Genomic DNA, 24,398 nt, shown 5'->3' with positions numbered 1-24,398 from the left:
ACTTCTAGACAGAGACAGACAAATGTTGACAGGAAAACAGACAGTGAGACAGATACAGAGGCTTTTAGACACAGAGAAACAGACATTCTGACACACAAACAGGGAAACAGACAGACAGACAAACAGAATGACAGAGAAACACAGATACTTATACAATGAGAGAAATACACAGACAAATACTGAGAGAAATACAGACAGACACAAATAGCTCTAACATGCGGGCAGCCATCTAAAGACTTAACACACACACACACACACACACACACACACACGCACACGCACATGCACACGCACATGCACACGCACACACACACACACACACACGGGAAAGTTAAGGGAAGTGATCCTCTTTCCCTGCCCAATCCTTCTCTGACTTCTTGTTATTATTTTATTTATGTGTCTGCCTCCTTCTTTGGCTTGTCTCTTCCGTCATTTTTTTTTTCCTTCTGCTTATATAAATTTTCTTTTCTCAGCTTTTAATTTTTTTTCTATACGTTTTTTCTCTCCTTTTTTCTTTTCTCTTCTGTTTATCTTCATTTTCTTTTCTCTTCCTTTCTCTTCTGTTTTCTCTTTTTATCTTTATTTTAATTTTATTTTCTCCGTTTTTTCGCTTTTCTTTATATTTATTTCATTTCTCTTCTTTTTTTCTTCCTATCTGTATATCATTTCCCTTTCTCTACATTTCTCTTTTCTCTTTATTTCATCTTTTTCTTTATTCCTATTTTCCCCATTCCCTTCCCTTCCCTACAATAAATAAATAAATGAGTAAAAAATAATAATAATAGTAATAAAAAAATAAAAAGTAAAGAAATAAAGCTCAGTAAATGAATAAGTATTGCAACTCCAAGCCACAAGATCCAAGGGGGCCGCAGTTCGAATCCCGCCATATATATACTGCCCGCGCTGATACATGGCCGAGGGATCTAGAATAAGTACAGTGAAATAGTGATGTGTTTTGTCTTCTCCGTGTGTGTGTGTGTGTGTGTGTGTGTGTGTGTGTGTGTGTGTGTGTGTGTGTGTATCTCTGTCTCTCTGTCTGTCTGTCTAGAATATCACATGGAAAGGCTTTATATGCATCTATTTGTTTGTTTGTTTGTTTTAATTTTTGTGAGAGGCAGAAATATCACGAAAAAAGGATGTATATGAATATGTTTTTTTCTATATTATTTTGCTATTACTCTGCGTTAGTAAGATCCCCTTCACAAAACGAGTTCCTTATGAGCAGTTCCACAATTTGCTTCTGTCAGTCTCAATCTATTTCTCTCCCACGGTTACACATCAATTACTGGAACGTTTTATCATGATGAAGTAATTGGAATGACTGGAATATTGAAATGTCGCAGAAAATAGAATGATTAAAATATTATATCATGATGCTACAATTGGAATGACTGGAAAATTGAAAAGTCGCAGTTAATAGAATGATTAGAATATTATATCATGATGCTACAATTGGAATGACTGGAAAATTGAAATGTCGCAGAAAATAGAATGATTAAAATATTATATCATGATGCTACAATTGGAATGACTGGAAAATTGAAATGTCGCAGTAAATAGAATGATTAGAATGTTATATCACGATGCTACAATTGGAATGACTGGAAAATTGAAATGTCGCAGTAAATAGAATGATTAGAATGTTATATCACGATGCTATAATTGGAATGACTGGAAAATTGAAATGTCGCAGTAAATTGAATGATTGGAATATTATATCATGATGCTACAATTGGAATGACTGGAAAATTGAAATGTCGCAGTAAATAGAATGATTAGAATGTTATATCACGATGCTATAATTGGAATGACTGGAAAATTGAAATGCCGCAGTAAAGAGAATGATCAAAATGTAATATCATGATGCAAATTGATTGACCAGAAAGCTGAGCCGGGTTGCGATTACTGGAACGACGAAAAATCAAACTACATTTAACCGTTCCCATACATGAAAGCTAATATGCAAATGACAGCGTATACATTGCCTCTGACGTGAATGCAAAAATTAACAACGCAGCGTCATATGAAATACCTCTCCACTTTTATTACGGTACATGAACGTGACATTCTGAAACAGACATAATTCCTAATCTATGAAAAGTGAGGGAAAAAAATGAGACAGACAGACAGACAGACAGGCAGGTAGGCGGACAGACAAGCATACAGCCATTAAGAATAAGAATGAAGAAAAAAGAGAGACAGACAGACAGACAAGCAGGTAGACAGACTGAAACACACACACGTAAAGAATAAAAATGAAAAATGAAAAATGAAAATGAAAATGAAATAACTCTCCACTTTTATTACGGTACATGAAGGTGACATTCTGAAACAGACATAATTCCTACTCTATGAAAAGTGAGGGGAAAAAATGAGAGACAGACAGACAGACAGGCAGGCAGGTAGGCGGACAGACAAGCATACAGCCATTAAGAATAAGAATGAAGAAAAAAGAGAGACAGACAGACAGACAAGCAGGTAGACAGACTGAAACACACACACGTAAAGAATAAAAATGAAAAAAAAGAGACAGACAGACAGACAAGCAGGTAGACAGACTGAAACACACACATTAATAATAAGAATGAAGAAAAAAGAGAGACAGACAGACAGACAAGCAGGTAGATAGACTGAAACACACACATAAAGTATAAGAATGAAGTAAAAACAGACAGACAGACAGAGAGGCAAACAGACAGACTCAGTCACAGTGCATACGAAGAATGAATATAAAAAACACGGACAGACACAAACCCATAAAGAATAACAATGAATATAAGAGAAAAACACAAAAAAACAGGCTGGCAGGCTTTTATTTTCTATTTGAAATGTAAGCCAAAATAAACAAAAAAATACAAGAATAAAAAAAGAAAAAAAAACGCAAATGGAACAAAAATACCATAACAAAACCATACCAGCGACAGACCAAAGGAATAACGGTAAACTTTTCCTCCCGTTAAACGTTCATATCCACTCCAACTTTGGCTAAACACAGATAACGGGACTCGTAAACGTTTATCATGGGCGTTGCGTCGCGTCGTGTGGCCTGGCTGGGAAAAAGGTGAGGGAAATGAAAACCTGTGAGCCGCGTTACCAAATTATCGGGCTCAGAACCAAGGGGGTGTAGAGTCGGATAAAAAAATTCGACTCCAGCTCCGGCTTCGACTCCAGGAAATTTTGAGATTGCGACTCCGACTTCGACTCCAGGAAATATTAAGATTAGATAGATATTTGAGGAGACAAGTAAATAGATGTATAGATAGATTAAAAAAGATTATGTTGTGATTAGCAAGTAGATGAATAGATAGATTTAAAAGATGATATTGTGAAGGGTAAATAGATAGATAAATAGATAGATAAAAAGGATGATGCTGTGTTAGATAAGTTACAGATAGACTTACAGAAGGAGGGTAGGAAGAGTTTGTGAGTTTGTGAGATAACATTGTGATAAGTAAGTAGATGAATAGATTGATAAAAAGGACGATGTTGTGTTAAGTAAATAGATGGATGAGTAGATAGATAAAAAGAATGATTATGGGTTAAATAAGTTACAGATAGATTTACAGGAGGTAAGGAAGAGTTTGTGAGTAGCAAGAGAAAATTAAGAGATCGTATGAGGCTTTCAACAAGGCTATATTATATTGAATGAGATCTTTTCCTTTCATCTCTCTAAATCTCTCTTCTCCCACTCTCTTCATCCCTCACAGTCTCGCCTTCCTCTTCCTCCTCCTCCCAATCACATTCTTCTCTTCTCGTCTTTTCATTGTTCCGTCCCTCTTCTCCTCTATTCTCTCACTTCCTGGTTCGTTCTCCTCCTTCTCCATCCACTCTGATTCCCTTTCTTCTTTATTTGTGTTTGTCTGTTGGTGTATTTATGTTCCCTTTTACAAACATCATCTTTAAAGGGGTTCAGTTCTATGCGTTTACACTATGTTATTTTTTTTCATCTTTTTCCCCCTTATCTTCATTCTTCTTTAATGTTTTGATTCACTTTCTCCTTATGTATGTTTTTATTTTAGCTTATTTCTGTTCCCTTTTACAAACATCATCTTTAAGGGGGGTTTCAGTTCTATTCGTTTACACTATGTTATCATTTTATCATCCCCTTCCCCTTTATCTTCATCCTTCGTTAACTTTCTGATTCATTTTCTCCTTATTTCTGGTTTTCTTTTTTTTTTTAGTTTATTTCTGTTCCCTTTTACAAACATCATCTTTAAGGGGGAATCACTTCTATTCGTTTACACTATGTTATCATTTTATCATCCCCTTCCCCTTTATCTTCATCCTTCGTTAACGTTCTAATTCACTTTCTCCTTATTTATGATTTTGGTTTAGTTTATTTCTGTTCCCTTTTACCAATATCAAGTTTTGGTTCGCTATATTTCATTCTCTTTCAATTCTTATTAGTCTTTCGTCTCTAAGTGTTCTTTCTCCTCTTACACTTTGGCTCACTTTCTCCTTTTTCCTGTTTTTATTTGAGTTTAGTTTATTCCTGTTTCCTTTTACCAATATTAACGTAAGTTCTTTCCGTTTTATTCCCTTGATAACGTTTATTTCATCTTTAATTGCTCGTTCTCCTCAAATTTTTATTCCCTTTCTCTATAAATACGTTTCTCTGTTGGTGTTTATTCAATTTTATTTCATCAACGTCAAGTTTAGTAATTTCGTGTAATTCTCTTTCACTCGTCTGTTTCACCTTCAATTGTTCGCTCTCCTCTAACTCTGATTTCCTTCCTCTCTATTATTGTTTCTCTGTCGGTGTGAGTTCAATTTCATTTCATTAGCCTCAGTTTTGTGCGTTTCATCTCATTCCTTTCCACTCGTCTAGTTTGTCTTTAATTGTTTACTCTCCTTTTACACGGGTTCAGCTTCTCTATATTTATGTTTCCCTGCTCGTGAGAATTCAATTTCATTTCACCAATATCAACTTCAGTGTATTTCATTTGATTCCCTCACGCTAGTTTGTTTCATCTTTAATTGTTCGTCTTCTTCTTTCTCTGATTCGCTTTCTCGTTATTATTTTCCTCCTCTGTTCGTGTATTCCGTTTCATTTTACCGATATCGAGTTTAGTGTTTTCATCCTTAAGTGTTCCTCCTCCTCTTCTTCCAACTCGCGAATTCCTGACCTTCATATATTTGCTTCTTTCTCTTTTGGTATGTATGTTCCAGGCTCTTGCTTTTTTTTTTACCGTGTATTTGAATGTCTTTCGTTTCATTATCTTACAGTACTTCATTTCTCTCGTTAATATACCTTCGTTTCTTCGTATATTCCTGCCCCTTTTTTTCACCGTGTATTTGAATGTTTTTAGTTTTATTCTCTTACAGTACTTCATTTCTCTCGTTAATATACCTTCGTTTCTTCATTTCTCTATCTAGCACTACTCTTTCACTTCTCGTTTCATTCCCATACTCTACTCCTACTAACTTCTCTTCCTGATGAGTTTCTACTAATTGTACTCTCTCTTTCCTACGCTAATTCGTTTTCTCTTATTATAACTATCCTTCGTCTCCTCTAAGTCCATTCCTACTATTTGTACTCTCTTTCACTACTTCGTTACGTTATTAATTTTCCTTCGTCTCCATAAGTTCCTACTAATTGAACACCCTTTTACACTATTTCAGTTTCTGTGTAACATTCATCTTTCTCTTCTTCGTAAATTACTATTACGTGCACTCTCTAACACTACCTGGTTTTCTTTTCAATGTTCCTTCGTCACTTAATAGATTTCTACTATTTGTGCAATTTTACACTGCTCGGTTTATTCTTAATGATTCCTAATGATTCACACTGATTCCTACTCTTTGTACGCCATCTTGCACTTCTACATTACCTCTTAATGATCCTCCTTTTAATGTCCCTTCTTGATAAATTGCTATTGTTTGTACACGTGTTATTATTTCCTCGCAGAAGGTTGTTGTTTTCTTTTATTTTACCTTCCCCCTAATGTCTTCCCTTTCTTGTCTCCTTTTCCTCGTCTTCTCTGCTTCCAAGACACGGTCGGTCGTTTTCCCGCGTGAGTTTGTTTGTGTTTCTTGTAAAGTTTTCGCTGCATGAAGTCAAGTCGTATGTGTGATCGTGGACTTATGCCGCAGTCTGGGTTTTTTTCTCTTTTCTTCTGTTTCTTCTTCTTGTTCTTTTTATTATTATTATTCTCCTTTTTTTCTTCTTCTTTTTCTTCTTCTTCTTCTTCTTGCTCTCCTTCTTATTCGTATTCACCTTCTTCTTCTTCTTCATCTTCTTGCTTTCCTTCTTATTCGCATTCTCCTTCTTCTTCTTCTTCTTGCTTTCCTTTTTCTTCTTCTTCTCCTTCTTCTTCTTCTCCTTTTTTTTCTTTTTCTTCTTATTGCTTTCCTTCTTCTTCTTCATGTTCTCCTTCTTCTTCTTTTTGTTCTGCTTCATCTTCTTCTTCTCCTTCTTCTTCTCCTTCTTCTTTTTTCTCTCTGTTGCTCTCCATTTCTAGCTCTTCATCTCCACACCACTACCAAAGCAACAACAACAACAACATCTGCCACACGCAATTATACAAGAAAGGCTTCTCTTTTATTCTTCTTTTTCCCCAGTGATATGCATCGTTAATTAGTTTCCAGTGTGTGTAGTTCCAGAAATATTTATCGAAGTGAATGCTCGCTTTTCTCTTCCTCTACCGATTATTTGCCTGTCCCTCCATCATTAAAACAACTGCCACGCTATTGTACAAAGGCTTCGCTATTGTTATTCTTTTTTTCACTCCTTGTTGTGTATTGCTAATAAGTCTCCATTGTGTGAAAATATTTATAGTAGTGAATGTTCCCTTTCCTTTACTTCTCCTCTACCTCTTTTTTTTCCTGTTCCTTCCTTTCCTTCATCTCTTTAGACTCACCGATGTTTCCTCTAATGTTGTTTTGCTTCCTTTCTTCCTTCCACGCGAGGTATTGTTACGACGCAAGTATTGTTTATTTTTCTCCTCTGCCGTCTTTTCTGCGTACCGAGAATACCCACAGTGGCTGTTTTGTGTTTTCGTGTGTGGGGAGGGAGGGAAGGGAGACAGGGGGAAGGAGGAGGAGGGGCGTCGGCATGAATAACAGAGTAGTTTTAATATCCGGACTATTTGTGTGTGTGTTTGCTTGTGAGTGTGTGTTAGTGGGGCTTGTACGTGCGTCTGTATATATGTTTGCCTTTTCTGTCCATCTATTTACGTGTTTTTCTGTCTTTTCTGCAAGTTTCGGTCAGACTGTATAATATCCGCACTGCTTATATGTCTGTTTGTCCGTGTGAGCGTGTGTGTATGTGTGTGTTAGTGGGACCTGTGTGTGTGTATATCTCTGTCTGTCTGCCTTTTTCTGTCGGTCTGTCTGCGTGTTTTTCTGTCTGTCTTTCTTTCAGTGCGAGATTCAGCCAGTGTGTGTTTGTATGCATGTGGTAGTGAGCTTGTGTGTTTGTTTATCTGTATGCCTGCTCTGTCCCTTTGTTTGTTTGTGTCTTTCTTTCTCTGCAACGTTAAGCCAGACTGCGGTTCGTAAGGATTAAAGCCCAGTCCTTCCTCACCCTCGCTCTGGATCCACGCTGCGCCCTGTTTCCTGTTTTGTCCCAGACTGACCCAAACCTTTAGCCGGGAAGAGGGAAGAGAGAGAGGGAGGGGCGCTGTGGACACCTCCCCTCCTTCCTCCATACCTCCCCCCAGACTCCTTTTTCTTCCCCCTTCCCCCTCGCAAGTGTTAAATCTGAGCGTGGTTTATTTTTATTTTCATTGTTATCGTTTCCTATATTTAGTGAGAGAAGTGGAAAAGGAGTGGAAAGGAAACAAAAAGAAAAGGTTGGTAATGTAACTCCCGGGCTCCTCTTTCGTTTCCCGCGATTGTTACCAAATTCGAGGGTCATTTAGTTTTTTTTTTAATATTATCGCTTTTTTACGTTGTTTTAGTATTGGGAAAGGAGTGGAAAGTAAAAAATAAAGGTTAGTTATGTGCCTCCCAGATTTCTCTTCCGTCCCCCCTCGCGAGTGTTACCAAATCTGTGCGTCTATTTATTTATATTTTCATTGTTATCGCTTTTTATGTATTTTTAGTATTGGGAAAGGAAGGGAAAGTAAAAAAGAAAGGTTAGTTATGTGCCTCCCAGATTTCTCTTCCGTCCCCCCTCGCGAGTGTTACCAAATCTGTGCGTCTATTTATTTGTATTTTCATTGTTATCTCTTCTCTTATTTAGTGGGAGAGGTGGAAAAGAAGTGGAACAAGTGGTTGGTAATGGCGCTCCCAGGCTCCATTTTCGTTTCCTGCAAGTGTTACCAAATCCGAGTGTCATTTTGTTTGTATTACATTTATTACTATCGCTTTTTTATGTAGTTTTAGTATTGGGAAAGGAAGGGAAAGTAAAAAAATAAAGGTTAGTTATGTTCCTCCCAGACTTCTCTTTCGTCCCCCCTCGCGAATGTTACCAAATCTGTGCGTCTATTTATTTGTATTTTCATTGTTATCGTTTTTTATGTATTTTTAGTATTGGAAAGGAAGGGAAAGTAAAAAAACAGATTAGTTATATCCCTCCCAGACTTCTCTTTCGTCCCCTCTCGCGAATGTTACCAAATCTGTGCGTCTATTTATTTGTATTTTCATTGTTATCGTTTTTTATGTATTTTTAGTATTGGGAAAGGAAGGGAAAGTAAAAAATAAAGGTTAGTTATGTTCCTCCCAGACTCCTCTTTCGTTCCCCCTCGCGAGTGTTACCAAATCTGTGCGTCTATTTATTTGTATTTTCATTGATATTGCTTTTTATGTATTTTTAGTATTGGGAAAGGAAGGGAAAGTAAAAAATAAAGGTTAGTTATGTCTCTCCCTCACTCCACTTTTGTCTCCCGCGAAATCCGAGCGTTAATTTGTTTTTTATTTGTTTTTATATTTTACGGTTTTTTTTATTTGTAGCAGAAGAAAAAGGAGTGGAAAGTAAACAAAAGAAAAGATTATCAATGTCCCTTCCAAGCTCCTCTTGCGTCCCCTGCGTGTGTTATCAAATCTAAGCGTCATTTTATTTGGACTATTTTTTTCCCCCTCTTTCTGCAGTTGTGGCAATGGAGAAAGGCCTGTAAAGGGAAAAAAGGAAAGAAAAGGTCTGTAATGTCACTCCCACATTCCTCTTCCCTCCCCCGTCTATGTTATCAATTTCGAGCATCCTTTTATTTGTATTTTATTGTTATTATTTTGTATCTAGTTGTAGCAATGGGAAAGGAGTGGGAAGCCGTAAAAATAGAAAGTTAGTCACGTATTTTGTTCTCTTATAGGCAGTAACGTGTTTTTTCACGTGGTTGAGAAGTTTGATGGACACTTAATTATGTTTTGATTTGTTTCGATGTATCAATGAAAAAAGGGTGAAACTAAGTATAAAAAAATAGAAAGTGGGGGCTAGTCATTTATTTATTTCTCTCATCTTCAATTATGTGTTTTCTCCGTGGTTGGGAAGAACTTTAATTGACATTGATTTTGTTTTCATTTGTTGTTTAGTTGTGGCACTGAAAGAAAGAGTGGAAAGTAAAAAAAAGAAAACCATCATGTCTAATCCTCATTCACTTGTTTTCTCCGCGGTTGTGTCGAACTTTAATTGACACTGATTTTGTTTCCCTTTGTTGTTTTGATGTAGCAATGTAAAGAAGTCGAAATAAGTAAAGAAAAAAGAAGCTTATCCATGTACGTATATCAATATTTTTCTTATTTTCAGTAACATGTTTTCTGCGTGGTTGAGAAGTTTGATCCAGACTAATTTTGTTCAGATTTGTTTAGGCGTAGCATTGAAAAAGTAGAACTACGTAAAAAGAAAAAATAATGTTTCGTCATGTACATATTTATCTTATTCTGAGCAACTTGATTTCTCCGCGGTTGTGTAGAACTTTGATTGACGTTGATTTGATTTCCATTTGTTGTTTAGATGTCACAATGAAAACAAGTGGAAATTTAAAAAAAAAGCTCATCCTCAGAGCAATTTGTTTTCCCCGCGGCTGTGAACAACTTTGACACTAATTTGGAGCGCCACGCATTTTGATGAGCTCATTATCGTGGCTGCATCAAAAGTAGCGATGATTAGAGGCGGAAATGACGCACCTCACGGAAAGACTCACTACGCCGCCGCACGCTTTGTCTCGTGTTTCTAGCGTTCGTTTTCACATTACTTCGACGATCAATCCGGGAATCCTGCGCGTTACTGAGATTGAGTGAGAGTTTGAAGTTAAATTTCCCCGAAGATATTTTCACACATTTAAAACTTGAATATCTCACTGAAAAGACTACACGAAGATATTTTCACACATTTAAAACCTGAATATTTTACTGATAAGACCACACGAAGATATTTCCACTCATAAAACCAGAACATTTTACCGATAAGACCACACGAGGATATTTACACACATAACACCCGAATAGCGATATCTCATCTTTTCTTGCCTGTTTTTTTTCTTTATATGCCAGAAAGAAAGAAAGATAGAAAACAAACTGGATTTCACTCTCTCCCTTTGACGTCACTCCTTCAAGCACTGACTGATCCTCCCTTGACCCTGGAAGTCTGTCTGCTCTCTGTCTGTATGTATCTATATCTATCTATCTATCGTACACACACACACACACACACACACACGCACACGCACAATGTCCCTCTAACTGCCTAACTTCACTCATAACGTACACAACACACAGAGAGAGAGGGAGTTAGGGGCTCCTGCGAGAGGTGGTGGTTCAGCGGGGGGTGAGTGATTGCCGGGTCCTTCGTTCCCTCCTCATCTGTCATATAGTTCAAGTTGTTTGGGTTGTTGTTGTTGTTTCATGCCATTTGTTCTTCGTTGCTTTTTCGCTACTATGTTATCGGTTGCTCTTTTGTTTGCCATTAATTCAACTTTCTTTATATGATTTGTTATTCTTCTTTAAGCTGTTTGTTGGTAAGGAGAAGGAGATTATGTGTTAGGTGCGGTATATTTGTTTGACGTGGGAGCTCGTCAGACTAGGGACAATATTCTCAAACGCTTTGCCGCTGACACACTCACATTAATCATTCGTAGGAGTTTCGGGCGTTTCCAGAGATACTTTTATGACGCTGGTGGTAGTCTGACCCTTCTTCTGTACCATGAATGTAGAAAGACACTCATGAAAACCCGATTAACCTCTTTTTTGACCTTTGGAAATTGTTGACATGAAAGGTGGAGGCGTCTGAAAATACCGAACCGGATTCCCACGCCTCGGATTGTTACATACAAAGGGAGGGTATTTTTGTTGGACAAGCGGAGCGATTCTCACTTTACCCGCAATTCGAGGCGAAGAATGTTTATCTGTCTGTTTGATTGTCTGCCTAGGAGTGTATTTTTGTTGGAGAAGCAGAACGTATCTCACCTTATCCGCAATTCGAGGCTAAGAATGTTTATCCGTCTGTTTGATTGTCTGGCTGTTTGCTTGTCTGTCTGTTAGCAAGTAAAGTTAGTAAAGTTAGGGAGTGTATTTTTATTGGGGAAGCAGAACGTATCTCACCTTATCCGCAATTCCAGGCTAAGAATGTTTATCTGTCTGTTTGATTGTCTGGCTGTTTGTTTGTCTGTCTGTTAGTAAGTAAAGTTAGGAGCATACGCTATAGCTTCTCGTGTCTTCAGTTATTGCAAAAAAAAATGCATGTTCAGCTTTTTATTATGAAACTTAGTGGAAGGAAAGGAAAGGAAATGATAGGATGAAAATGATGGTAAAAGTCCGAGTAAAAAAAAAAACTAGTGAGTGAAGGAAGAAAAAATTATAAAAACTGAATGAATTAATGGCTTTGAGCGACTATGTCAAAAAAAAAAAAAAAAAAGACTGGGATTTGGGAGAGCCAGAATAAGTGTTTCCAGAGGGTACCCGGGGTGGGGGGGAGGAGGAGGGGAGTCTGAAAGGGGGGGCGGGTCAGACAATTGCAATAAGTGGGGTTTTTTCCTAGTTTTTTTTTATCAGCAGAACTGGTGATGTGAAAATAACTGTGACCGTGGAAATAACTGGTGCTGGTGGGTATCGTAGCTGCAACGTTGCCAGACTATCGTATTCGGTCTCCCATGTTTGCCAATTTCCGACGCAAAAACTGCCTCCCCGGCCCCGATAATTGCCTTCATGTATAGTTATCGTTAAAATGGTTAATTCCAGATGTTATCCGGCAATATTTTTCCTTACGCCCTTGAACTGTCTCCTTTGCTGTAAAAAAAAAATAGTTATGGTTCAGAAACCGGTAAGTACGAGGCTCTGAGTACGATAATCTGGCATCGGTGCGTGGCTGTGACTGGTGATGTAGGAGTGACTGTGCTGTGGGAATAGTCTGTCTTTGGCGAAGGTCTGTGGTCCCCGAACGCTCCTTTTTCCTAATGCATTTTACACCTCTGTGTAAAGACCCGTTTACACTGTGCCGAATCTGGGCCACGACTACCCAGCTACTCATGGTACACAAGGTCTTTGGTGTGAAATGTTGATGTGAAAAGGTTGCACATGGTCAGAGAGAGAACTAGAAACGATTACCTGATGCTGAGTCGCCACAGGGTGAAGGGGACCTAAAAGTTGCTGGGTTGTCGTGGACCAGAGTCGGCACAATGTGAACGGGGCTTAACTCAGCTTCCCCGGCCGCCTCACACACACTCTCCCCGACCTCCCTCTGTCACGCTTTCAATATCGCAGTTTCGTTCGCTGCGGCCGTTCAATACCCCGTAAGTTATGACAGCGAGGGATAAAAATTTAACCCCTTGACTGCGGATTTCCTACAAGAAGACATCACCAAGCTACAGGAATGGAACAAAAAGTGGCTGCTACAATTCAATTAAGAAAAATGTAAAGTCCTGCACCTTGGGAGGGGATACCCAGCACACCAGTACCACATGGGAAACACTCCACTATCCACCACAGAGGCAGAGAAAGACCTGGGAGTGTATTTAAACAGGCTACCAGTGAAGGCGAAATCCGTGCCAATCGCAGCGGATGGGTTAATGTTGTAGCGAAGCCATAAGCAAAAAGAGTAAGTACAAATTCTCAACTATTGTTTTTTTTATCTTTTTGTAGATTTTTTCCTTTTTCCATTTTTTATCGTGCAGTTTATATTCAGGCGTTTATTTTCGTTTGTCTGTTTTGTTTTAGATTTTCTCTACTTATTTTTTTGTTTGTCAAGTTGTTTTCCTTTACTTTTTTTCGTTTCCGCCGTCCATGTATTTTCACTCACCCTCCCTAACCATTTTATTCTCACTCGCGTTTTTCTATGCCATGTATTTTCCAGCGCTTTTTTTAAACTGTGTTCCCCATTTTAGGGATTCGGTTATCGCTTCGTCTCGTGCGTCACTTGCAGGAGTAAAAATATCAGACGAAAAGGTCAGACTTGCACTATAACAGAACACAGTGATTTTTTTCTTGCAATCATTATATCAGTACAGTGAGTTTTGCTTCCAATCATCATAACAGAACAGTGATATTTCTTCCAATCACTATAACAGGGCTGTGATTTTTTTTTCATTTCCACTTGTCTATTTTAGCAAACGGTTTTTTCATTTCTGTCTATTTAGGCAAACGGTTTTTTTTTCATTTCTGTCTATTTAAGTAAACATTTTTTCATTGTCTGTATTTAAGTAAACGTTTTTCATTGTCTGTCTATTTAAGTAAACGTTTTTTCATTGTCTGTATTTAAGTAAACGTTTTTCATTGTCTGTCTATTTAAGTAAACGTTTTTTCATTGTCTGTCAATTTAAGTAACGTTTTTCATTGTCTATTTATACCAATCTATCTAAGTTTGCCTAAAGTTAGGAACGTATAATACAATTTCCATGTAACTGGGCTTCAGAATATTAATCTATTCACCCTCTTACGTTTGGTTTTATATTTTGGTCGAGTTAGAGACATCCAGTGCAACATTCATGCCACCTGGATGCGATATATTAATAATTTTTCACCCTCCTACATTTGGCTTTATAGTTCGCTTGAGTTGAGGCGTATAATGCAGTTTTCACGTCACCGGGGTTTGGCATAACTCATTTTTTCACCCTCTTTTGTTTTGTATTATCGTTTGTTCGAGTTAGAAGCGTTTACAGTAATTTCCATCTCACAGAGGCTTGATATATCACTTTTTTACCCTTCTATGTCTGGTTTTGTATTTTACCTGAAGTTCGGGACGTATAATGCAACATTCATGTCACTGAGGTTTGATATATTGCTCTTTTTGACCCTCCCACGTACGGTTTTCTTTTATTCATCAGCTCGCATACATTACATCACCGAGCCCGTTCACATTCGCTGACTCCGTGTAACTCAGCTTTCCCGGCAGCCTCACACCCTCCCCGCTCGCCCTCTGTCACGCTTTCAATATCGTCGGAGTTACGTTCGCTGCGTCCGTTCAATATCCCGCAAGTTTTGACAGCGAGGAATAAATGTTGCTGCGATGCCGTAACACTTGTCCTCCTGTGTCTCTTTGGTTCTGTTGTAATTTTGTGTTCTTGTCGTCGATAAAGCAGTTTGGCATTCCCTTTCATATACTAAACTGATACATACATACTGATATTAACCAACGTGCTCATTATATTTTAAACATTTATTTTATTTTATATTTTCAACTGGTCGGCAAATAGTCCCCATTGATTCAAGTAACAAAAAAAGAGTAATAGATTAATCCTATCCCCTTTTTTCTCTATTTTACGACCGTGAATAGAGGAAGGAAATCCGTTTTGATCCGATTGATGTTTTTTTTATCCCTATTGATGTTATTGGAAAATTCTTCGCTCGAGTATTCAAAGCGTTATATATTTAGATTATCTCTATTCCTAAAGCGTATTTCTGTCCAAAACACTTAAAAACACTCATAATATACCTCTCAGAAGCCGCTGATAACACTTTTTAGTATGGTAACACAATGTGAATCACTCAAAACAAAATTCCTTCCCAATACACTCAAAACAAAATTCCTTCCCAATACACTCAAAACAAAATTCCTTCCCAATACACTCAAAACAAAATTCCTTCCCAATACATTATCACCGTTATGTTAGTTTCGTTTCTTATTTTCCTTTTTTTCCTTCGCATTGAGCACGTGCGTCAGATTGCTTTCATAGACGGTACCGGAGGCAAGTCAGTCAGTGAAAAAACAGGTCATTCAACTCACATCCCTCTCGCATCAAAATCACCAACGTGTACAAATTAATATTGCATTATTGTGGGGGAACAGAGTTTTGCAATATCACGCCTACTGCAAACCCTAAAGCACTGTCTCTCTCTCTCTCTCTCTCTCTCTCTCTCTCTCTCTCTCTCTCTCTCTCTCTCTCTCTCTCTCTCTCTCTCTCTCTCTCTCTCTCTCTCTCTCTCTCTCTCTCTCTCTCTCTCTCTCTCTCTCTCTCTCTCTCTCTCTCTCTCTCTCTCTCTCTCTCTCTCTCTCTCTCTCTCTCTCTCTCTCTCTCTCTCTCTCTCTCTCTCTCTCTCTCTCTCTCTCTCTCTCTCTCTAACTATCTATCTATCTATCTATCTATCTAATTAACTTTCTCTTTTATTTATGCAATTCTCGCCTAATTATTTATGGCAGTGCACATCAACGTTAAAGGCTTCATTAGTAATTGCTTACTGTCATGTAACTAATTATCCTTTTATTGACACATTACCATTAGCATTCAAGTAATTATTCATGCATATTCACATCGATTCCTTTGTCATATAGGTCAGTATTCTAAAACGCTTCCTCCGCCTCTCATATCAACTAGTATTTCCAAAGGTCACAAAGGAGATAGCCGAGTTTCCATGAGTGTTCGTTTCGCGTTGATACTACAGAGCCTTATGTCACACTACCACCAGGGTCATAGAACTACCCCCCAATGGAAATCCGCACCCCATAACTCCTACGAAAGCCTTGTCAAATGTGTTTACGTGGGCGCCGAAATGTTTAAGATCCATATTATTAAACTCTTCCAACTCTTAGTTCATCTATTTCAAAAAAGCTCTCGCAGAAGTTGTCGGTGTTTCCGTGGGTGGTTTCCTGAGCCTGGCGGTAGTTTTGCAAGGCTTCTGCGGCGTGAACAGGAAAAACACTATTGACCACCCTATACGTAGTTCCATTCTGCCTTGAAAAACGTTCGTAACAAGACCCCAAACGTTTGATAATACTGGGGGGTTTCTGAGCTTGGCCGTAGTTTTGGGAAGGCCTCTGTGCCGTGAACTGGAATAGCACTATTGACCACCCGACATATAACTCCTCTCTGACCTTGAAAAACGTTCGTAACAATATAAGAATCCCAAACGTTTAATAATAAAGTGTAAGAATATAACAAACACACACACACACACACACACACACACACACACACACACACACACACACACACACACACACACACACACACACACACACACACACACTCGCCAACACTGTGCACACGTTCCCTCTGCCACTCACGTCCCCGTCTCACGCAACACACTTGACCCTGTTCATTTAGTCCCCCTCGCCATTGTCTCACGCAGCACACTGAGCAAGACATAGAGTTGTAATTAAGGAAGGCGGTGGAGTCAGCAAGGTCAGTCACAGGTGTAGGAGATCTCTATCACGCGAGGTTACTGGTTATCTCTCTTTCTCTTTTTTTTTATCTGTATTAGTCTGTTTCTTTAGTCAGGTTTTTTGTGTGTGTGTGTCGTTTCTCGTGGAATTGTCAAGGTTAGTCAAGGGTTAAGGATGTCTTATGGATCACACTTGGTTACTGGTTATCTCTCTCTCTTTCTCCGTCTCTGTCTATCTATCCATCTATCTATCTATCATCTCTCTGTCTGTCCGTTTTATACTAATACCAAGTGCAGTTTTTAAACCATTTTTTTTTTCTTCATTTCCTGGCTAGCGTTTCTTTTTTTTCTTTTTTTTCTTTCTCGTTTCCTGTGTCTCCTCTTTTACCTGAATCCCATCTATCTCACAGACACCTGCCACGTTGATTAACTATGCTAGGTCAATGTCCCCTACCTCTTTCGCTGCCCACGTTAAAAAAGAATATAGCAATCGACCGAAATTTATGATTATGGTCTTTAGCGAAACCTTAATCAGTCTTTATTTTTTCGTTCAGTGGTAATATTTTTCTGCCACTTTCTTTCCCTTCAACAATGGGATTAATATTGCCGTGGGTACGAGATGACGAGGGCAATGTGCTTTAATAATTGACTCTAGCTCTTGGTGACTCGTTTTAAAAGTGTTGTTGATTATGATCGTGGTCATCTCTATTTCACGCCAGCTTTGTCATCCTTGTTCTCTTTATTTTATCTCTAGTTATATATTTATTCATTTATTTATTATTCTATCCTCATCTTTATTTTCTTTATCCGTTTCACATTTTGTCTTTTGCTTTGGGTCAGATTTAATGAGTTATTCTTTTATCTCTTCATCGTCTCATATATCTTCCCCTCTAATTGTTTTTGTTGCTTCAGGTTATACTTCCCCCGCGCACTCCGTCCCTTGCACTGCTTCTTCTATTCAGTCTTCTCCGTCCAGTGACTTCATCCATACCTATTATCCAAGTCTAGTGCCACCTCTCCAACACCCCGGGCTTCATACCTAGCGCCCTGACCCTCTCTCGTGCCCTAGTCCCTTATACACGCTGTCCATTCACCTGTAATCTCTTGTGCTACGTCTGATGCCTTGTAAGGTGTGCCACATTCCTTCTAGGCTCCAGGGTAAATAATCCACGAACCATAAACTCCGTGAATCAAGCACCGCTAAGTAATGTCCTCGTAAGTCTTCGGTGTTGGGCTGCCGTATTTCATTTCTCCCCAATGTTGTGTGCAGCAGACCAATCCATTGTCATTGTTAATCCTCATGTCGATTCAGTTCTCTGTGCTCCCTCCCGACATTCCTGCCCACTGCACTGAACTATCCTGTTGTACTCAGTGAGGACGATTCAACTGATGTGAAGGCAATCAGTTGTTATTCACGTGTATATATCCATCTATGTGTCTACTTATGTGTCAATCTTTCTCTCTATCCATTCATCCATGCCTCTTTATTCAAGTCATCAGGCATTCAAGGCATCAGTGTATCCTTTTATTAGGCGCGGAGAGCTGTTTGAGCAAGGCTTGTGCAGCATTTGTATATAGGTGAGGATAACAAGAGATACTTTTCATACTTTTAACAATTACTTTCTTTACAGGTGTGGTTCGCCAAGGGGAGGGAGTCAGTCGGTAAGTATATGCATGCGTTTGTGTGAGCTTAGTAGGAGTCGCCCACAGCTACTTTAAAGGCAGTGTTGTTGTTGCAGTAGCGGGATGGTAGGTGAAGGTGATGGTGGTGGTGGGCGGGAAGGTGGTGGTGGTGGTGGAGATAGAGATATGCATACAAGTGTGACGAGGAAGCGTCGGAGCAGAACAAGTCTTTGGATGAGGTTAGTGAGAAGCGTGAGGCGTGACATTGGCGGAGGCTGATGGAGAAGGAGACAGAGGCGGAGGAGAAGGAAGGGTAGAAGCAGAAGAAGGAGAGGGAGGAGGAGGAGGAAACGAAGAAGACATAGATTAACCAGAAGGGGACCCGGAGGAGATTAGTTTAAAAAGAAAAAAAGGAGAAAGCTGAACGGAAAGAAAGAATGAGAAAATAAAAAGAACAGATGGAGAAAAACGAAGAATCCCAACTAAGAGAAGAGGAATTGAAACACAGCGAGGATAACGAAGGAATGGAGGAGATAAAACGAAGAAAAGAAGGAGAGCAGGACGGAAAGAAAGAACGAGAGAGAAGAAACAAAAAGAACAGAACCAAGAAAACGAAAAATCCCAACTAAGAAAAGAGGAATTGAAATGCGACAAGGAAAAGGAAAAAATGAAAAAGCTCAAACGAGGCTGAACTTGGGCACACCTGAGCCTGTAAAATTCAGGGACAAGAGGAAAGAGAGAGAACATATAAATAAAAAAAAGAAGAAAAAGAGAAAAACTGGACGGAAAATTGGAGGACTAATAAAAAGTGATTGACAGAGGAAGGGATGAAGGTGGTAAAGGAAGCCGGGCGTGAAATAGGAAAGGGAAGGGAAGGGAAGGGAAGGGAAGGGAAGGGAAGGGAAGGAAAGAAACGAGAGAGAAGCGGCACAAATTATAAGAAATTGAAGAGAAGATGGAATTGTGGGAGAGTTTAAAAAAATCGAGGAGGAAAAATTGGATATGGAAACGAAAATGAAGGGAAAGAAAGAACGAATGGAGGGGAGAACAAGAGAGAAGATTGAACACTAACGAGAGGAATAGTTAGAGTTTAAAGGAAGAAAGTAAAGAAAGAAAGAAAGTCAGGAATCGAAAGAGGAAAAGTTTTTGAAGGGGATAAAATGCAGAGAAAATATAAAATGCATGAGCAAAGAAAGCAATACGAAAGAATGCAGTAAAAGAGGAAAAGAATAAGGATGAAGACAAAAAAATGAAGTAAATAAGAAGAAAACAAAGCCAATGGAAGCCAAGCGAATGGAGGAAGATTGGACAAGGAAAGAAATGAAGATGGAGAAGGAAGTGAGAGAGGAAGATAGGAAATGGAAAGAATAGAAGAAAGAGTGCAATACAAAATCGACACTACTTTGAATTTTGATGAAGAGGAGAAATGAAGGGAAATAGAGAAAATATGTATGAGGTCAGAGAAGAAATATGAATCGAAATCAGACTGAAACGTGTGAAATAGAAGAGGAAATATGAAGAGAAAAGAGGAAAGTCAGTCGAAATAAGAAACATATATAAAAATGGAAATAAGAAGGAAAAGAGTAATAAGGAAAATAGGGAAGGAAGGAATCGGAAAGGACGGGAAAAAAGGAAATGGGAAATGGGGAAAAAAAAAGATAAGAAACAAGAAGAGAAAAAAAAGGAGAAAGGAAAGAAAGGAATAAAAAATGACGGAATACAGGCTGGAAAAAAAGGAGAGAATGAGAAAAAAAGGATAAAAAGACAAAAAAATGGAATAAAAGGCAAAAATAGCAAGGAAAAGGGGAGAGGAAATAGAGAAAAAGGATGAAAAAAAAAGATAAACAAGAGAAAAAAGAAAAGAAAAAAGGAGAAAGAAAAGAAAGGAATAAAAAATCACGGAAGACAGGTTGGAAAAAGAGGAGAGAATGAGGAAAAAAGGATAGAAAGATAAGGAAAAGGAATAGAAGGCAAAAATAGCAAGGAAAAGGGGAGAGGAAAAAAAGAAAAAGGATGAAAAAAATTAGAAACAAGAAAAGAAAAAAAAGGAAAAAAATGACGAAAGACTGGCTGGAAAAAGAGGAATGAGGAAAAAAAAGAATAAAAAGATGAGAAAAAGGAATAGAGGGCAAAAATAGCAAAGAAAAGGGGAGAGGAGAAAAGGGAAAAAAGGACGAAAAAATCTAATATGGAAAAAAGAAATCCAAAAATAACAAAATATAGATAGATAAAACAAAAAAAAGAGCGAGAAGAAAAGAAAACAAAATGACGAAGATAAACTAGCAAGGGAAAATAGGATACAAAAAAATGAGGAAATCAAATATGGAAAAAAAAAACTAATCAACAAATGGCAGAAAAAATGCTGGAATGGGAATGAAAAATTGAGACAAGAAGAAGAAAAGAGTAAAAAAAAAAAGAAATATGAAAGAAAGAAATCTAAAAATGACAAAAAAGAAAATATGACAAAAAAAAGTGAAAACGAAACAAATTTACGAAAACATGCAAGTGAGGGAAGAGACGAAATAGGAAAGGGAGAAAAAATATGAAGGTACAGTGAAAAGGGAAGAGATAATATAGGGAAAAAGACCTCAGTGCTATTCATGATAAGCCGAGATTGTCGTAGTGATAAAGGTGACATTTTTGGGGTGATTCCGCTTCATCCTGAACTTATGAGGAACGTAGATGCCTGGAGTGACATCAGTGAAGTTGTTGTTGTTTGTGGTGGTGGTGGTGGTGGTATTGGTGTTGTCGTTGGCCTTAGTGGCGATAAAGTTTGTGTGTCGTTTCGCTACTGCTGGTTATGATGATGATGCTGACGTCACTGGTGGTGGTGGTGGTGGTGGTGGTGGTGATTACTGGGATGGTGAGTGATGATGAGGGTCGCAGTGGTGATGGGATAAAGGGTACGAATAATGGTTGTGTTTGGAGTGGTGGTGGTGGTGATGGTTGTTGTGGTGGTGGTGGTGGTGGTGATAAGAATGGGAGTCGTATTGGTGATGATGGTAGCAATAGTGGTGATATTAGGAGTGGTGATGATCATAGTGGTGGTGGTGTTGAAAAGGATGGGAGTCGTATTGGTGATGATGGTAGCAATAGTGGTGGTATTAGGAGTGGTGATGATCATAGTGGTGGTGGTGGTGATAAGAATGGGAGTCGTATTGGTGATGATGGTAGCAATAGTGGTGATATTAGGAGTGGTGATGATCATAGTGGTGGTGGTGTTTGTGGTGGTGAAGGTGTTGTTTTTAGTGGTGGTGGTTATCATATTGGTGGTGATCTTAGTGCTGAGAGTGGTGGTGAAGGTCTTGTCCTTGCTGGTATTATTGTTAGTCCTGTTGTTGTTCCTGTTGTTGTTGTCATTGTTAGTAGTGATTATGATAACACCACTTTGCTGGGTAAGTGTGACGCGTATATAAACTTAATAACACCTGGGTGGACGTATGAGTGTAGTTTATTATAGTATCCCTTGTTTTGGTGAAGGTACAAACAGGTACAGTCATTTTTCTTTACTAATTTTAAAGGTTGGTTACACTTTCGACTTTTGCGTTGACTACACTGTCTTCGTGGTCGTTCCGGTGACTGGGATGATGTTAATGCACCTTCCCGGCGTAATCACATGTAAACGAAGGTGATTATGGCGGCAAACTTACCTGCTAACGAGACATATATATCACGGAGATTCACTTTAATAGGATACTTCGTTTGTGTGGTGGTGGTGATGGTGATGGTGGTGGTGGTGGTGATGGTGGTGGTGGTGGGCATAATAAAGAGTTTGAAAGCATGTTTAATAATAACCGATAGATGACACGGCCTCTTCCTTCTTCTTCTTCTTCTTCTTCGTCTTCGTCTTCGTCTTCGTCTTTTTCTTTTTCTTCTTCTTCTTCCATTTCATTTTCTTACCTTCCTTTAATCTTTCTGCCTTTGCTTTTTTTTATTAGCTTTATCATTTCTTATTCTCTTTCTCCTCCATTCTCTTTTCTACTTCTCCACTTCCCTTTCGTCTGTTTTCTTCTTAGTATCCTCCTCCTCCTCCTCCTCCTCCTCCTCCTCCATCCACCTACATTATAAAAGGAAAAAATCTGTTATAACGTCTACAAAGGTTATCATTTTTTCTCTCAACTGTCAGAGGAAAAGACATATGTTCCGTACCGAGTCAAATAAAGGAACAAAAACATATATATTGAAAGGGAATAAGTATTTCTTGATGTGTTGCTTCCTGAAATTTTAGTCAAGTGTGGGTTCCTGACTTCAATGTTTTATTTTTATTTTTTTCTCTTTCGTCTTCAGTCAAGTGTTTTTCTTTTTAATCATTTTCATTCATCTCATTAATATTCTTCTGTTATTTTCGTTTTCCTTTTTTTGTAACCTTCCCATTATTTGTTTCATCATTTATATTTGTCTCATTTATTTTGGTCTGTTATTAGTTATTTTTGCCTCCTTTCTTGTTCTTCTTTCCATTTTTGTGACCTTTCCTTTTTTTATCTCTTACATTCGTCTATATTTTTTTTTCTATGCTTAACTCTTCCTTCCATTTTTTTTTACCTTTTGTTTTGTTTTGTTTATTATTTGTATTCGTCTCTTTTATTTCCTTCTGTTGCTTTCGTTTCCTTTCTTTGCTCTTCTTTCCATTGTTGTTTCATTTTTTGTTCTTTTCTTCATCTTTTGTTTAATCTCTAACTCCTATTTTCTCTCCTATTTCTATTTTCTCATTTATTTTTTTCTGTTATTTTCGTTTCCGTTCTTTGTTCTTCCTTCCATTCTTTGTTCATTTTTTTATATGCGTTTCTTCATCTCGTATTCAATTCTTCCAACTTATTTTTCTTTTATCCCATTTGTATAGTTTTATGTCCTCGTCTTATATATTTCACTTCTATTACTCTTGATCGACGTCTTTCATTTCTTTCACTTTTCTTCAACAGGTAATAGATAATGAGAAAATAGAAGTATAGGATTCGAATATAAAACCTGATTCATGTTTTGCTTTTCTTCATCTCTTGTTCAACTTTTACCTTAACGATATTCATTCGTTTTACCTTCTCACCAGTTGATCCGACACACTGCGCCGACTCTGGTCCACGACAACCCAGCGACTTTTTGGCCCCCTTCATACTGTGCCGAATTAGCATCCCGCGATCGTTTCCAGACCTCTTTCCGACGATGTGCGACCCTCCCATATCAACATTTCACACCCAAGACCTCGTATACCCCAAGTCGGTAGGCTGTCGTGGCCCGGAGTCGGCACACTAAGGGAGTTATTACGTAGATGACCAAAAATTCAAGTCATTCACCTTTTACGTAAACTTGATATCGTCTAACCCGTGATGTATGTATTTAGTGTTTATATTTTTAGTTTATTAGTGCAGTCCGGTGAGCAGTTTTCTGAATTCAATATTGGCAGGACTTACTGGATTACAGATTTTCAGAAGTGATGGAAAATATTGGTGTTTTCTCCAATATATATTTAATTTACGAGATAGTTTGTATTTTTATATTCTTGTTTTTTATATATATTTTTGCAAGCGAAGGAAAATTGTTGTTCGTTTTATTGAAAGTTCTTTTTTTTATATCATTTTCTTTAATTTAATTTTCATCGGTCATTGGTATAAACGTTAAGATAAAAATTTGCACTATTCGGTATTAATCAAGATATATATTGTTCTAGAAAATTCATGAAGAAAAATGTACAGATATATTTATACGAAGATTACGGAAATTTATCGTCAAATCTATGTCACAAGTAAGGTCTTCATCATCTCATTGCGTATATAAGTATCTTCTTTTAAAACTACTTATTAGTTTACACTGACACGAAGACTTAGAAAAATTAATCAAGTCAAAGCTATGTCACCACTAAGTCCCAATCATATCATCGCGTATAGTAATCATCTTTTAAAACTACTTTTTAACCTAGACTTATATGTGGGTCACTCCTCTCCCAGCATCCCTCAGTTAGTAATCTCATCTCTCCCCTCACCTCCAACCTTCACCCCTCTCCTCTCCCCTCACTCCTTCCCTCTACCCTCTTCCCGACCCTTCTCTCCCCATCCCTCTCCCCTCTCCCCGACCCTTCTTTCTCTCCCCTGACATTTGTTTATCTCCCTTCACAGTCAATCTCCCTTCCCTTCCCTTCCCTTCACTTCATTTCCGATCTCTCTCCCTGCCCTCTTTCCGTCCCTTCATATCTTGTTTCCCCTTTCATTCCCTTCCCTTCTCATCCTCTCCCTTCCCTTCCCTTCTCATCCCTTCCTAATCTTCCCTTACTCCTGTTTCTTATTCCCCTTCCTCCCTTTTTTCCTTCTCGTCTA

At 38.3% G+C, this 24,398-nt stretch overlaps 1 protein-coding gene across 2 annotated transcripts in view; it reads left to right on the top strand.

The window, feature by feature from the left end:
• Positions 1-24,398, top strand: part of LOC126987756 (neuromedin-U receptor 2-like) — a 182,961-nt gene that overhangs the window by 57,510 nt on the left and 101,053 nt on the right. For both annotated transcript variants that reach the window (XM_050845049.1, XM_050845048.1), the window contains exon 2: positions 18,102-18,132. The gene's annotated coding sequence lies outside the window, so the exon portion shown is untranslated. The remainder of the gene's footprint in view (positions 1-18,101; positions 18,133-24,398) is intronic.

This window comes from Eriocheir sinensis, chromosome 66 (genome assembly GCF_024679095.1).
Source record: "Eriocheir sinensis breed Jianghai 21 chromosome 66, ASM2467909v1, whole genome shotgun sequence".
Classification (NCBI taxonomy): Eukaryota; Metazoa; Arthropoda; class Malacostraca; order Decapoda; family Varunidae; genus Eriocheir; species Eriocheir sinensis.
Note: the sequence above shows the minus strand (reverse complement) of the source record. Positions and strands in the feature narration are given on the sequence as shown.